Source organism: Cavia porcellus, unplaced genomic scaffold, assembly GCF_034190915.1.
Source record: "Cavia porcellus strain 051 isolate PalLab524CR breed Dunkin Hartley unplaced genomic scaffold, mCavPor4.1 scaffold_22, whole genome shotgun sequence".
NCBI lineage: Eukaryota > Metazoa > Chordata > Mammalia > Rodentia > Caviidae > Cavia > Cavia porcellus.
In genome coordinates this window covers 55,592,903-55,606,242 of record NW_026947505.1, presented here as the reverse complement: position 1 = coordinate 55,606,242, position 13,340 = coordinate 55,592,903, and the positions used below count along the sequence as shown (strand labels likewise).

General features: G+C 40.0%; 1 protein-coding gene and 1 long non-coding RNA gene across 6 annotated transcripts in view; one reads left to right on the top strand and one right to left on the bottom strand.

The window, feature by feature from the left end:
* The window catches only part of LOC134472141 (uncharacterized), a 59,685-nt gene extending 47,515 nt beyond the window's left edge, over nt 1-12,170 (bottom strand). The window contains exon 1 of the long non-coding RNA XR_010042005.1: nt 11,123-12,170. This is a non-coding gene — a long non-coding RNA (uncharacterized LOC134472141). The remainder of the gene's footprint in view (nt 1-11,122) is intronic.
* Nucleotides 1-13,340, top strand: part of Bach2 (BTB domain and CNC homolog 2) — a 342,094-nt gene that overhangs the window by 157,490 nt on the left and 171,264 nt on the right. The window lies entirely within an intron of this gene.

Here is a 13,340-nt window from a genome sequence, read left to right as displayed (position 1 = left end):
TACTAGTTGTAGGGGAGTTAAAAGTAACTTTTTCTAGCTGTCTTATTATAGACTCAGATGGCAGTGATTGGGACCATACATGGATCACCGTGCCCACACATTAATGTCTTTGCTCAGCTGCTACCTGTATGAATAACTGTGAAGAGCAAATATTCCTTTTCTGTTCTACTTCAAATTCAGATACTTACGGTGACCCCAGCAGCTTCATGTGGTCGGCTTTTCTTAAGAACACATCTTGGTCTATTTCTAATTAATGTTCTTTTCATTTACATTCGCCACATGCATATTTCTTGAGTTAATGAGAAGATACGAACATTAACAGGGTAGTTGTAGGTTGTGCACTGATCACTGATACATCAGTGATTTTAACTATGTACATATACAGTACAGTGATTTATCAAAACTATTATCACTGTGAGGAAAGATCTTTTAAAGTAATAAATTCTCTTAGTGAGACTAAAGATGTACTTGGATGAAATAACAGGGGATCCTGAAAAGCTGTTTTAATCACTGGAGGGTAATTTTCCTAACATGGACTCGAGTTGCTTAAAGAAGTTACTTACACACAGAATATCATGGTTCTTTCATCTTGTATGTGTAATCCACAGAGCAAAAGAAGCTAGTTAGTTGCAAAGAAAAATTAGTTGTGTGAAGCAGTGTCCCTATTCCCTTAGTAGGAATAATAGATGGTTCTTCAGATTCTTGGGTAGCGTGACAGTTCTAAGGCGTGTCCATAGGAGGTGGCTTTGCTTTAAAGCTTACACTTTAATTGCTGTAGAAATTTTATATTTTAGGAACTTCACTCTGTTAGATTTAAGTGTTCTTAAACACAGCCAAATAAATGAATCCATAATGAATCACAAAATAAAACTGGTTGACTCAATAATAAACACTGCAGAGTACTTAACTAAAAAAACTAAACTCAAAAAAGAGATTGAGATGCAAAAGAATTTAGCAGAAAAGGGGCTAAACTTAGATAGGACAAAGTTCATTCTTGTTTGGTTTGAAGACTACAAAATAACAAAGATCTTGATCCAAAGTACATGTAAGGACTACAAAGCAAAAACATGAATGATGAAAGTCAAGCCCACAATGAGAAAGAGCCCCAGATCTTAAGAGCAAAGGCAAAGCTGACCACACGTGCTTTCGAAGTTTGCCTTTGGTGGGACTCAAGCATTAGTTCGTTTGTTCATTAATTCCATAGTTCTCATAGAGTGAGCACCTGTTGTTTAGATAGCAGGCTAGGTGCTAGAGCAGGGTCCTGGATCCAGAGGGCTCACAGCTTAGTGGGGAGGATGGAAAGTGAGTGTTTATCATAGGAATTTACAGGAGTAGAGGGTAATGTAGAATTATAAAAGAAGCGAACATGACACAGAAGTTCAAAAAGGTTCTGAGGGCAGTACTCAACGATCTTACACCTAGAGGATGAGTTTGTTAGGAGAAGAGGAGAAGAGGAGGAGGGAATGAGTGCATGAACCCTAAGAGGAGGATTCTTGGTGCTTTTCAAGAACTACAGTTCAGGGTGGCTGGAGCATAGAGCAGATCAGGAAGACTGGTGAAAGGCGAGGCTAAGGAACTAAGAACATTCTGATTGTGACCAAATTTGGAAGCTGTATTTGAGCTCAACTTAATGGGAAGTAAGGATATATATGACCAGGCTTCTACTCTGAAAGTTCACCTTCATGGTAGAGGATATCCTGGAGAAGAAAGACTATTCAGAGAGAGAGAGAGCAGTTTGGGGAGAAGCCATGCAATTTGGGAGTCTTACCTTGTTTGACCTGCAGAAATGTAGTCAAGATGGTCAACCGTTCATAAAGTGGTAATGTCACCTAAGACCTATTTGTGAAACTAGAGTTTGTACCAGTGATGGGTGATTATAAGTTAAGCACATTATTGCTCTTATCTTACATATACAGTTCTCCATCTGTATGGCTCCTACCTCCAAAGATTGAACCAACTACAAATAGAAGTTTTAAAATGTTTTTTGTAAAAGATATTCACCTGTACTGAACATGTATGGGTTTTTTCCCCTGTTTTTATTCCATAAGCAAGACACTATACAACTATTCACTTAGTATTCACACGGTATTAGGTGTCATAAGTAATCTAGAGATGATTTACGTATCCTGGAGAACGTGCATAGGTTATATGTAAATATTATGGTACTTTATGCAAGGGTCTTGAGGATTCACAGACTCCTGACAGCCGTATATGCTGTCATGCAGCACACAAAGGGATTTCCAGCATCTTACCTTAGCACTCATTGTCAGTTATACATGTTTGTATCCATTCATCAAATACTAACCAATCAGCTGCTGAATTCTGTGCACTGTCTTAGATTGCAGGACATAAGAGAGGAAATTCCCACTCTTACAGAAGTTTACATTTTGTTTCAAGAATCTGTTTCAAGAATACAGACTGTAGGGGCTGGGGATTTAGCTCAGCGGCATAAGTACCTGCCTTGCAAGCAGGCGGTCATGAGTTCGATCCCTGGCACCGATAAAAAAAGAAAAAAAAATTAAAAAAAAAAGAATACAGACTGTAAGCCAGTAATCAGATTAATAAATAAATTGTTTCAGGGAGCATTGAGTGCTAGGAGGGTAACAAAATGCAGCCATGTGCTGCAGAGGAGGTTAGTGTTTAGGGAGGTGTGTATACAGAAGGTTGGGCAGTACCTAAGAGGCGAGTTAAAACCTGAATGAGAAGGCCTTACCTTGCCAAACTCTGAAGGAGAAGCCTTCCAGGCTGAGTCAAACAAAAACATGAAAGTACTAAAGCACGCAGGGCACTGTTTGAGAAACATCTGCAGGCCAAAGTGTTCCAGGCAGCTGAGTTCAATAGAAATATTACAGGCAGTCAGACAGGGCTAGGTCCTCAAAGGAACCAGTGCAGAAGAACAGGTACCTTGCAACTGTGGGGGACATAGACACTTTTGCTGCGGACCAGATCTCAAGACAAAAGATACCCACATACTTTCTAAGGATAAATATCAAGGACTGATATTCTAAATAGGTCTCTGTCACCCGGAGGAAGCCAGAAGGAGCCACTAACCCAACCCCTGCAGGAAGAGCTAGGTGTGCCTGCTTGCTATGTGAGCTGCTTCCCCATTTGTCCCCAATTTAATCAATTTTACCTGATCAGTTATGGGTTGATCATAGTTCTGTCCCATCTCATGCCCATTTTGCAAGCCCCCATTTTCCCCCACCTTGGAGCTGCCTCATCTTGGGGTTTTGCTCTATAAAATCCTGATAAAAGGCAGGGTCCTCGGCAACCCACTCAGGACCCCTTTTGTCTGTCTGTCTGTCTGTCTCTGTCCCTTTCTCTCTCTGTCTCTCTCAGACAGAAGATTTCTTTCTCTCAATAAATATATTCTGCTCTTAACCTCCATTGTTCCCAAAATTCATTCTTAGAGAACACGAACTTGTAGCAGACGTCTTGTTGGTTGCGAGTTTCTTTCCCTTATATCACAGATGACTGCAGAGGAGGAAAGCAAAGAAAAATGGGCAATACTGAGACGGTCCAGAGAGGGGCTCGCTGTGGGGAAGAATCCCAGACTCTTTCCTACGAGCAGTGGAAAGCTAAAGAAGAGGTCTGAAGCAGCACAGTGATGTGATCTGGAGTACGTTTAAAAAAGATTACTCTCACTAATCTTTCACAAAAGTGAAAGCATAGAAGTCAGCGCAGAAGCTTTTGTGTAGGTACAGGAGAGAAGATCCTGTAACAGAAGATGTCCAATTCGTGTAGTGCAGGGTTCCTGAAGGTCCCCAGACCTGTAGAGAGAAATACAAAGTCAAAAATTTTTCCTTGTTCAATAAAAATGCTGTTTTCCCACTTTACACTGTTGACAGGTAACTAAATGGTGCAGAGGTGCTGATGGGTGAGACTGCTGGTGTCTTATAGCATGAAACATGGCAGGGGCACCAAACGTGTAGGTTCTTTACCACCAAACATTCAGAGGCAAACAGACTGCCAGTGCCACTGAAGAACGTCCTTGCACAAGTAATAACCATTACTCCTTTCATTAAATCTCCATCCTGAACCAATAACTTTTTTGTATGATGTGCAACGAAGTGGCACATGCACTTGAAGTTCTCCTATCCTGTGCCAAACTGTGACGTTTGTCTCTAAAGACACCTTCGTGCACTTGTTGAGTTTTAAGCTGAACTGGCTGTTGTTTTTTCATGGATTGCCAGCCTTAGGAGAACAACTCACAGGCAAACTCCAGTTATGCAGAGTTGAATGTTTCCTTGACAGACATTTTCTCAAAATTGAAATGGTTTTGATACTTCCAGGAAAACAACTGACAGCATTTGTTGCCAGTGATCAAATTCAAAACAAGAATTAGGATTTTGTAAAACATTTCACTGCTGCTGAACTTGACGACTTCCTCATACATTAAAGAGTTTTGCTGATGAAATTGATGGTGAAATTAATGAATAGAGATCTTTCAATATCAAATGATGTAATGTATAAATATGTGGACAATCTCTATGGTAGTATGCAAGTATTTCCAAATGATGAGTGTATGGTGTTATAAAATAGAGCACAAGTAAAAGATCCATTCGAAGTACAAGACAGATCGATAGATTTTAATGTTGATAGAATGAGGAAAGTTTCTGGATGGGGTTCTGAGTTCTACATTTCAGACTCCACATTTTTAAAACTACCACTACTGAGTTCTACAACAGAATCAAAGATGAATATCCACAGTTACTAAAGACTACTGAAATACTCTATCCATTTCCAACTACATATCTCCATGCAGCCAAATTTTCTTCATACTCTTCAGTCAAAACACCATCTCACAACAGAATGAATGTTATAACAAATGTGCTCTGGGCAGATCAGCCCTGTGTTGAAGAGATTCGTAAAAATGTAAAACAGTGTTACTTGTCTCACTCTTATTTGGGAAAAAATACACTTATTTTTATAAAGTGAATTATTTATGTTAATGAATAATTTTAGCAAATAACATTAATTATATAATAATAATTTTTTAAATTTCTGCTTTGATTTATAATATCAACAGATACAGCTCATACAATCATAATCAAAGAACTCTTTTGAGTTTTTAAAAAAATTTTAGATATATAAAGGAATTCTCGGTCCAAGATGTTTCAGGAACTCTGAGGTGGTGAAAACTGGTTCCGTTTGGGATGTATTGTGGCGATATAGTCAATGGAAGACTTACTACTTTCTTTGATTCATCTTTAGAGATTTTTCCCAAGGAACTATGATTAAAAAAAAAAAAACTAGAGATAAGAAAATTTGGAGGGAGGGTGAAAACAAGAATTCTTTTTTGTGTGTGGCTCTGTTATATCTGAGATGCATATTCAGGTAACAAATAGAAAATTGGATTTGGAAATTAGAGAAGTCAGAGCGAAGTATAATAAATCTGGGCTTCCTCAGTATACAGGTAACAAAAGGCGTAGTCCTAAGAGTAGGTGTGGTTAGAGGAAAGATCTGTAGCTGGACACGCTCGGACATTTAGAGGAGGAAGAGCCAGCAAGGAGACTGGGAAGGCATCCCGGTGAGGCAAAACGTCAGGACAGCGTGGCACACTGAAGCCGCAGAAGAACAAAGTGGGAAACTCCGTCCAGTTTTGCTGAAGAGTCATTTGTAAGCTGAGACGGTAGGTTTGAGCATGGAACTGACAAGACGGAGCTCACCAGCGACCTTGGTAAAATTTCTCCAGAGCAACACAAAAAAGGCACTTTCAACAGTTTAAGAAGAAAATAAGAAATAAGAAAATAGGACATCAAATGTAGGCAACTCCTGAGGGCTCTCCTTCAGAACAAGAACAGAGAGAGAGAGAGGTGTGGTATCTGGAGGAGGCTGTGGAATGAAAAAGGGATTTCTAAGATGGAAGATATTAAACATGTTTCTTTGCCAGGAGAACTGGTCCAGGATAAAGAGAGAAAATAACGTCACAGTGAGACTGAGGACAAATTGCGGAACATATTGCTTAAATGAGAGAAAGGGTTTGGAACCCAGAGCTCAAGAATAGTAATCAATCCCTGATATGACTGGGAAGAGCAGAGAGAAAGCTCAAGAGTATAGCAGATCTTCCCTACATCCTCAACAAAGGTTGACAGTAAGAAACATAAAATAAGCTCTGGGGGATCTCTAAGATAACAAGGGTTGTTCCACTCCATTTTATGCTTCTCTAAAAACAACAATGCAAATTGAGTGAGTTTTAAAGAAAAAAGGTTTTATTTGGTCTCATAGTTCTCGTCCAAGATCAGGAGGCCACATGTGGTGGTGGCTTTCTTGCTGACAGAGTCCCAGTGTGACCAGGACATCACATGACAAAACATAGAGTATGAGAGACCCAGGCACACTGGTTTTTGTAGCAGACGCACTGCCAAGATAACCCACTGATCTGATAACCACATGGATAGATTAACCCATTCATGAGGGCAGACGCCAGTCACTGAATAAAAGTACCTGATCCCACCTTCTAATATCTCATTAATGAGGATTAAATTTCAACATGAGCGTCAAAAAATATTCAAACCATAGCAAGAGCCTAGGTCAGTGGTGGCAAACCTGTGGCACACGTGCCTCAGTGGGTTGTTTCAATGATACATTGAAAGCTCTAGAAGGTTCACCATCACTGGTTTGGTTGGTTGGTTGGTTGGCTGGTTGGTTGGTTGGTTGAGAGGCTGATTTTCTTGAGGTTTTTTGTACTTGCTTGAGTCTAGGAAAATGGTGGCTGTTTCTCCACTGCTTTGGCTATTTTAGTTCTCTTCCTTGGGCTGCATTAAACAGAGTCCTGTACTTTGAACTCTTCTCTCAGATCTGGTAGACTTTTTCCCAAAAACCTGATTAGAGGATTATACAAAAGGTGTTTCCGATTTAAGGGAGTGCTTACCTTCCGTAATAAGCCCTGAAAGTGAAACCCAGTCATCTCTATCTGGATGCTTCCTGGCTTCTCCTTGTCATATCAATTAGAAGAAGAAACAGCTCTAAGGTTGCAGGATCTCCGTTGTCCTTTGGAAATGATTGGGAACAGGAGCCTTTAGCAGAAAGACTTAGGCAGGGTCCTATTCCATTCCAAGAAAATATTGTCCATCTTCCCATGGGAATATTTTAAATACTATTATTGCTAATGAATACCAGTCATTCCCTTCAGTATCTCATGTTAGTGATACATGACTAATTCTGTGTCATCTCAAGACATCTCCCAGGTGAGGGGGTGGTTTAAAAAAAAAGGAAGTGAACTGTGTCTGGTTTCATTATGAGGCTGGGCTCATATCAGTCCCCATGCCCCTGGGGCAGGACACTGTGCAGAGCAGCAGTCCTGAAATCTGTTTCATCATTAAACATCCTCTTGTCTTAGATAGTTCTCAGTAGGGGAAATAAATAAATATGGTAAATATTTATTCAGCGTTTCCTCTCAGAATTTACTGAGGAAAGATTCAGTGCAGCATACACACTGAGCCAGTTCCTAAAGGATATTGTTTTCTGACTTAGTTTTCACCCTGTAAGCCCAGTACAGTTTCACGATAAAAAAAGAAAAATCCTTTGAGCACAGTTCTCTTTCTCCTTTGCCCTTGAGTGGATAAACAGAAGAAAAAAGAAAGAACTAGAGCTGGGTGAATTGACATTTAAGAATAGGAGTAAGTTCTAAGACCTACAATTGTATTTCCCCTCCCCCAAAAAATCACAAATCAAAATTGTGAGAAATAAAGTGCACTAGTAATACACAAAAGGTCTTGGAGGGTTTCAAGTTCATCCGAGTCAGTGTGAGGATGGAGCTGCCCAAACATAATGATATGTAGCCTGCCTTGTTAGACCAAGATCATAGTTCTGTCAGCTCCTCACTGTTAAGATTGCCCTGTATTTGGAATCACACTTTGATGTATATATTGGCAAGTGTGTTGTTGGTTACAGTGTGGTGTTAAATTGAAATGATTATCTTTAAATTTAGACCTCAAAGGTTTTTTTCAGAGAATATTAACCCAATGCAGTGATAGTGAGAGGACATGAAACGATGTCAAACCAAGTGACATTTAAAGGAAGTGGAAACAGTTACCTAGAGAGAAGGTTTGGGGGAAAGAACTCACACGCTTTGCTCCCTAATACCTTTATAGTCCTGTCCTTGCTCTGCCTTCTCTAGAGGGCAGACCCACGTTTTTAGGTTATGAGGAGGCAGATTTGCCTCAGAAAAGACTGTATGCACAATAATACTGTACATAGAATTCTTCAAAATGGACTTGGCTCCCTGGAATGAGGACCTTCTCATTAGAGGTAACTAATTAGAATCAATTGTTTGTGGTCCAGCCTCTGATGGCAGATTATACTCACTGATCCCCAAATGCCTCCACCCAAAATGGTGTTTACTTCATGGACAAGTGTAGGTTTGTTTTTTCTCTATCTAATTGATTAAAATAATGACCTATGAAAGCCAGGTAAGAAGAGGTGGCCGCTGCAGATATGGAATGCTGAAACTTTATTCTGTGATACCTGGTGCCTGAACTACTTTTTCCTTAAAGACAATATAGAATAATATTGAAATGTTTTCGCTTTTTTTTTTTTGGAAATGGCTGCTTCAAATGCAAAGAAATCTTATTTTAACCAGTCCTTGTCTCAAGGAAGATAAAAAAATGTATTGAACATAGACCAAGGCCAACCAGCCTCTGCCTCAATTTATTCCTCTCACATCTGAAAATTGGTTGTTTCAGTAGGAAAATACAAATAGCAGAAAACACAAAGTTTTTGTAAAGGTTCATCAAGTTTAAGACAAAGCTTTGATGCAATATACGGTCAAGAGATAAATTGTAAATAATTATGTTAAAGGTAAGAGGAGGACCCACATTTTGCTATTAAAGGTCTAAAAATTAAGACTTTTAAAGCAAATTTTAATGACTACAGCCAAAAAATTACCGTATCCTTAACTTTTGTCTTGTTCCATTGGTAACAGTAGAATTGCCACCCCCATAAATAGATAAAAGGACTGAAAAACAGGAAGCAACATCAAATAGTTTTAAATTACTTTGGGAAACTCCAGAAAGTGGGTGTAACATGTGTGGGCTTTTAAAAATGAATCATATTGTCCGGGAGAACATGGCAGACAGATAACAGCAACTACCAGAGGCTCTCTGAAAGACTCGGCTCAGAAGCCAGGAATGGTGCGGACTAAGGAGACATAAGCAGGTGGAGATATGCTCTGCTGACTCAGGAACGAACTGGGCTGAGAGAAACCACCTTGGAATGCAGTCCTGGTGCTAAAACAGGAACAGAAAAGCATCGGTGTGGAGGCTGGACCCCGCGCCATTGTAAGCCGCGATTTGGTTTCCCGCCGCACTGCGGCTGGCTGCCTCTACAGTGGCCTGGCAAGGAGAGAGACGCGCAGAAGCTCTGAGAACGGCAATCTGCGAACGGCAGGAAGGTGTGCACTGACTTGTGGTGAGGTGAGTGAGAGAAACTGACACTCTACCACAGTTTGACTCCAGCAGAGGACTTTCTGGGCCCGAGCAGTCCTGCGGGAGCAGGGCGCGGGTGGTGACTCCAGCCACACATCCCCCTCTCGGGCGGGCTTGGTGAAAAGTGCCTGGCCTGCGTGACGCTGCCGGCGGACCTGGTAGGCTGTCCCAACCCAGATCCCAGAGTCTGACGGTGGCCGGGAGGGGAGAAGCCAAGGCTGCCTGGTCCGTAACTAACTGGTGCGCAGCGGTGAGCGGGAACACCTAACTGGCGCAATTCGATCAGGCTGTGGCTGACTGGGAGAGAAGCTGGGCCTCTTATATAAGCTTGCACATATAAGGAACAGAGAAGAAGAGGCAGCATGGGAAGAGGCAGCAACAAGAAAGGCTCCTCGGCCCCCAATTCTGAGAAACAGGCAATAGCAGACACCGCACCAATACACATACGGCACCATATAGAGAGCCTCATAGACCAATTCAGGAATGAAGTTATCAACGACCTGAAGCTAGAAGTATGCAGAATAGTTAGAGAAATGCTAAGTACCACCCAAGAAAAAACAGGTGGTGGAATGGAAGAACAGAAAAAAAGGGGAGAATTGTTTGAGGGAGAAAACAGAGAAAGCATAGAATACGTGAAGCAGGTTCAAAGGGACTACCAAGATACTAAGAAGTCTATAGAAGACTGGCATAACAGCTTGAAAGAAACTAAAGACAGACTATCTGAACTGGAGGGCAGACTTGTAATATGGGAGAATGAAATGAAAAACTTCTTAAAAATAACAAAGAAACAAACAGCAATAATACAAAGACAAGAAGATGATAAGAGGATCCATAACTTAAGGATTAAGAACATAAAAGAAGAAGTAGGGACACAAACAAGTGAACTACAAAAGCTACTCACAGAAATAATCCAGGAGAATTTTCCTAATTTAGCAAAAGGTAAAGATACTCAGATGTATGAGGCATACAGGACCCCAGCTACCTACAACCCAAACAGAGCAACACCCAGGCATATAATAATAAAAATTCCAGAAATTCAATACAAGAACAGAATATTAAAAGCTGTCAGAGACAAGAAACAGACCACTTACAAGGGAACACCCATCAGAATTACAGCAGATTTCTCTGCACAAACCATCAAATCACGAAGAGCATGGGGGGAAATAATTCAAGCTTTGAAAGATAATAATCTCCAGCCAAGATTGAGATATCCTGCACAACTGTCCCTGGAAATTGATGGAAAAACAAGGTGCTTCCAGGATAAAGAGAAACTGGGGGAATTTGCAACCACCAATTCAACCCTACAGAAAGTATTGCAGGATATTCTAAAAAAAGAAAAATACAAAGAACCCAGAAATAGTGGCGGGGAGGCCACAACGAATAGAGCAGAGAACAAAATGAAGAAGACAAACTGACAGCTACTGACGGGAAAAGAGCTCAACAGAAATGAGACAGAGAAGATTGGATGATAGGAACAGCTATTTTGGAGAAAATGACATCTTAATAGGTAATACTGATTTAGTATCATCTTGTTTTGAAGTCTCACCTAGCTTTTGTCCTTCTGTCTCCAATGGTCTAAATAGGCTGTATCTTATTGGATTTTATTATGTACGATAGTATAAGCAAAAACCTTTTAAAGACAAGGAGATTATACAGAAACCATTGTTCATTTTCTGTTAGTCGATTCTAAATACTCTGTAATGCTGTCATTCTCTTGAATGGTTTTACATTGTTTTGATATACTTAATGCTACAGTATACGAAGTTGTACTCAAGGATTTCAAAGAGACAATATGGTAACTACTTTTAGGTTAGGATTATCTGGTGGTGAAACACTATTCTGCTTAAATGGTTATGTTTTGATCTGCGCTGTTTTGTTGTTATGCCCTCTTTTATCTCAATCTCCACTCCACTATTTACTTTTTTATCTTTATCCTTTTAATTAAAGGAAAAAAATAGCAGGATATATTATAGTAACCCACTTTGACTTTTCATTACCTTGATTTAAAGCCCTGTATTACTCTCACCATCTGGTTTTTAACTGATGTTCCCCTATTCTGTTTTGCTGGATAGTATCAGGTTCGAAAGTTTAGGCATCAGCTGTGAAGATAATGAGATTCATTATGACGCCCATTCTTGTTGACTTTTATCTACTTTTGAAGACCTACAATGTTTCCAATGTTTTGGTTTTGTTGGTTTTATTCTTTACTGTTCTGTTCAATTGTATTATAACTAATGATATAGGCAATTCTATTAGAGATAGCGGGAGGCATTATGGTAACCATTGTTGATCACCTTGTATTATGTTTTTACATTATCTATTATATCCACCCTTTTGACTTGACCGATTCTGTTCTGTTATGTCACATTTGGTTTTACTCTCTTCCAAAAAAGTAATAAGAACCATGGGAGCAATGAAACCCAAAATGTGTAATAGTCATGGTACAAAAGAGAGGAAAAGAAAGTGCTCCAAACTATATAACTGCATGTATATTTAAGTGTATAAGATAGAAAATGATATCACAGGATTTTACTGGATCAATGAACAGAACTGTTTGCAGTATCATTGATGGAATGTCCACTTTACAAGCTTTAATTTTGTGACTTGAACAATTATTTCTAAGATGACAATATGTAATCCATTAACTAGTGATTTCCTACTGTTCATTTTTTTTTTCTGTAAATCTGTATAACTTGTACCCTTTCCCTGCTTTTTTTTTCTTTTCTCCTTAAATAAAATTAAAAAAAAAATGAAAAAAAAATGAATCATATTTATGCAGTTGATGTACAACTACTTAATTATTTCTTACAGTTCAGCATAACATTGACTGATATTTTTACTTTTCTGCCTGTGTTTTGGTCCTTATTTGCACCGTATAACTGCTGTTATTTTGGTTCACATCAGTCCCTTCAAGCTATTCAATAAATACTTCACAAATTATGTATGAAAAAAAAGGTGACACAAGAAGAGGTGAAGGTATTAGGTGATTGTTTGGTGGTGGTGGTTGTGGTGGTTGTGGTGGTGGTGATGGTTTTTTTAAGATTAATGTTTGCTTAGTTCACCCATGGTGAGACCATTAAATATTTGATTGTTGTACAGCCAAACAAGAGAAGGTTTGGCTAAGCCCCATTCAGCATGGTTTTCCCAAAATGGCAGTGAAGGAGGCCTTTGCTGAAGGGCTACCTTGATGTTTGAAGAGTCCCTTGACCCTGCCTTTGCTCACTCATAGGGTCAGTGGCTGCAGCCCTGGATGTCTGTAGTCTACCACTTCCTACCCATATCTGCAGGCTACCCAGCCCTGATCTCCACAGCGCCTGGATAGGTCTGGCTCTTAACATTTGTAGGGCTCAGAACAAGGTCACAATTAACAATCATGTGCCACATGTTTAAATACTAGGATATTATAAATCAAGCTAACAACTGGCTGCATAGGTATGTTCAGGATCTTCTGCCTTGATGTGCTGACATTTCTGAAGACCAGGTTTAATTTAGGATTTCCAGGCTCCTTGTGTTGCCAGCCAAAAACAGGCAGGTATTAGGGAGCTAATACACCCATTTCTTCTTTCCTGCTTCTCCCATTTCCCGGTCATCTACCCTGCAGGTCCCTTGATACCCACACAACCATGATAAAACCACATATCCATTAACATTGCTCCGTAACTTCTGCTCACTTTTCAAAGACTGCAATCCATTCAAGGCAAGAAGGACCCAGCAAAAAGGCTTCTGCTGAGCCTGGAAGCTTGAGACCACTTGGGTAGGAAATTTTAAAACATTGAAGGTGGGAGTATGAATTCAAGGCAAGGTGGGAGTCCGGGGGACTGAAGGAGAGTGGCCGAAGTGTCTCATTGCCTTGAGACCCTTCCATGGAGTCTGCTGCGTGGTGGCAGTTATTTCTCTTCACACAGACACCAC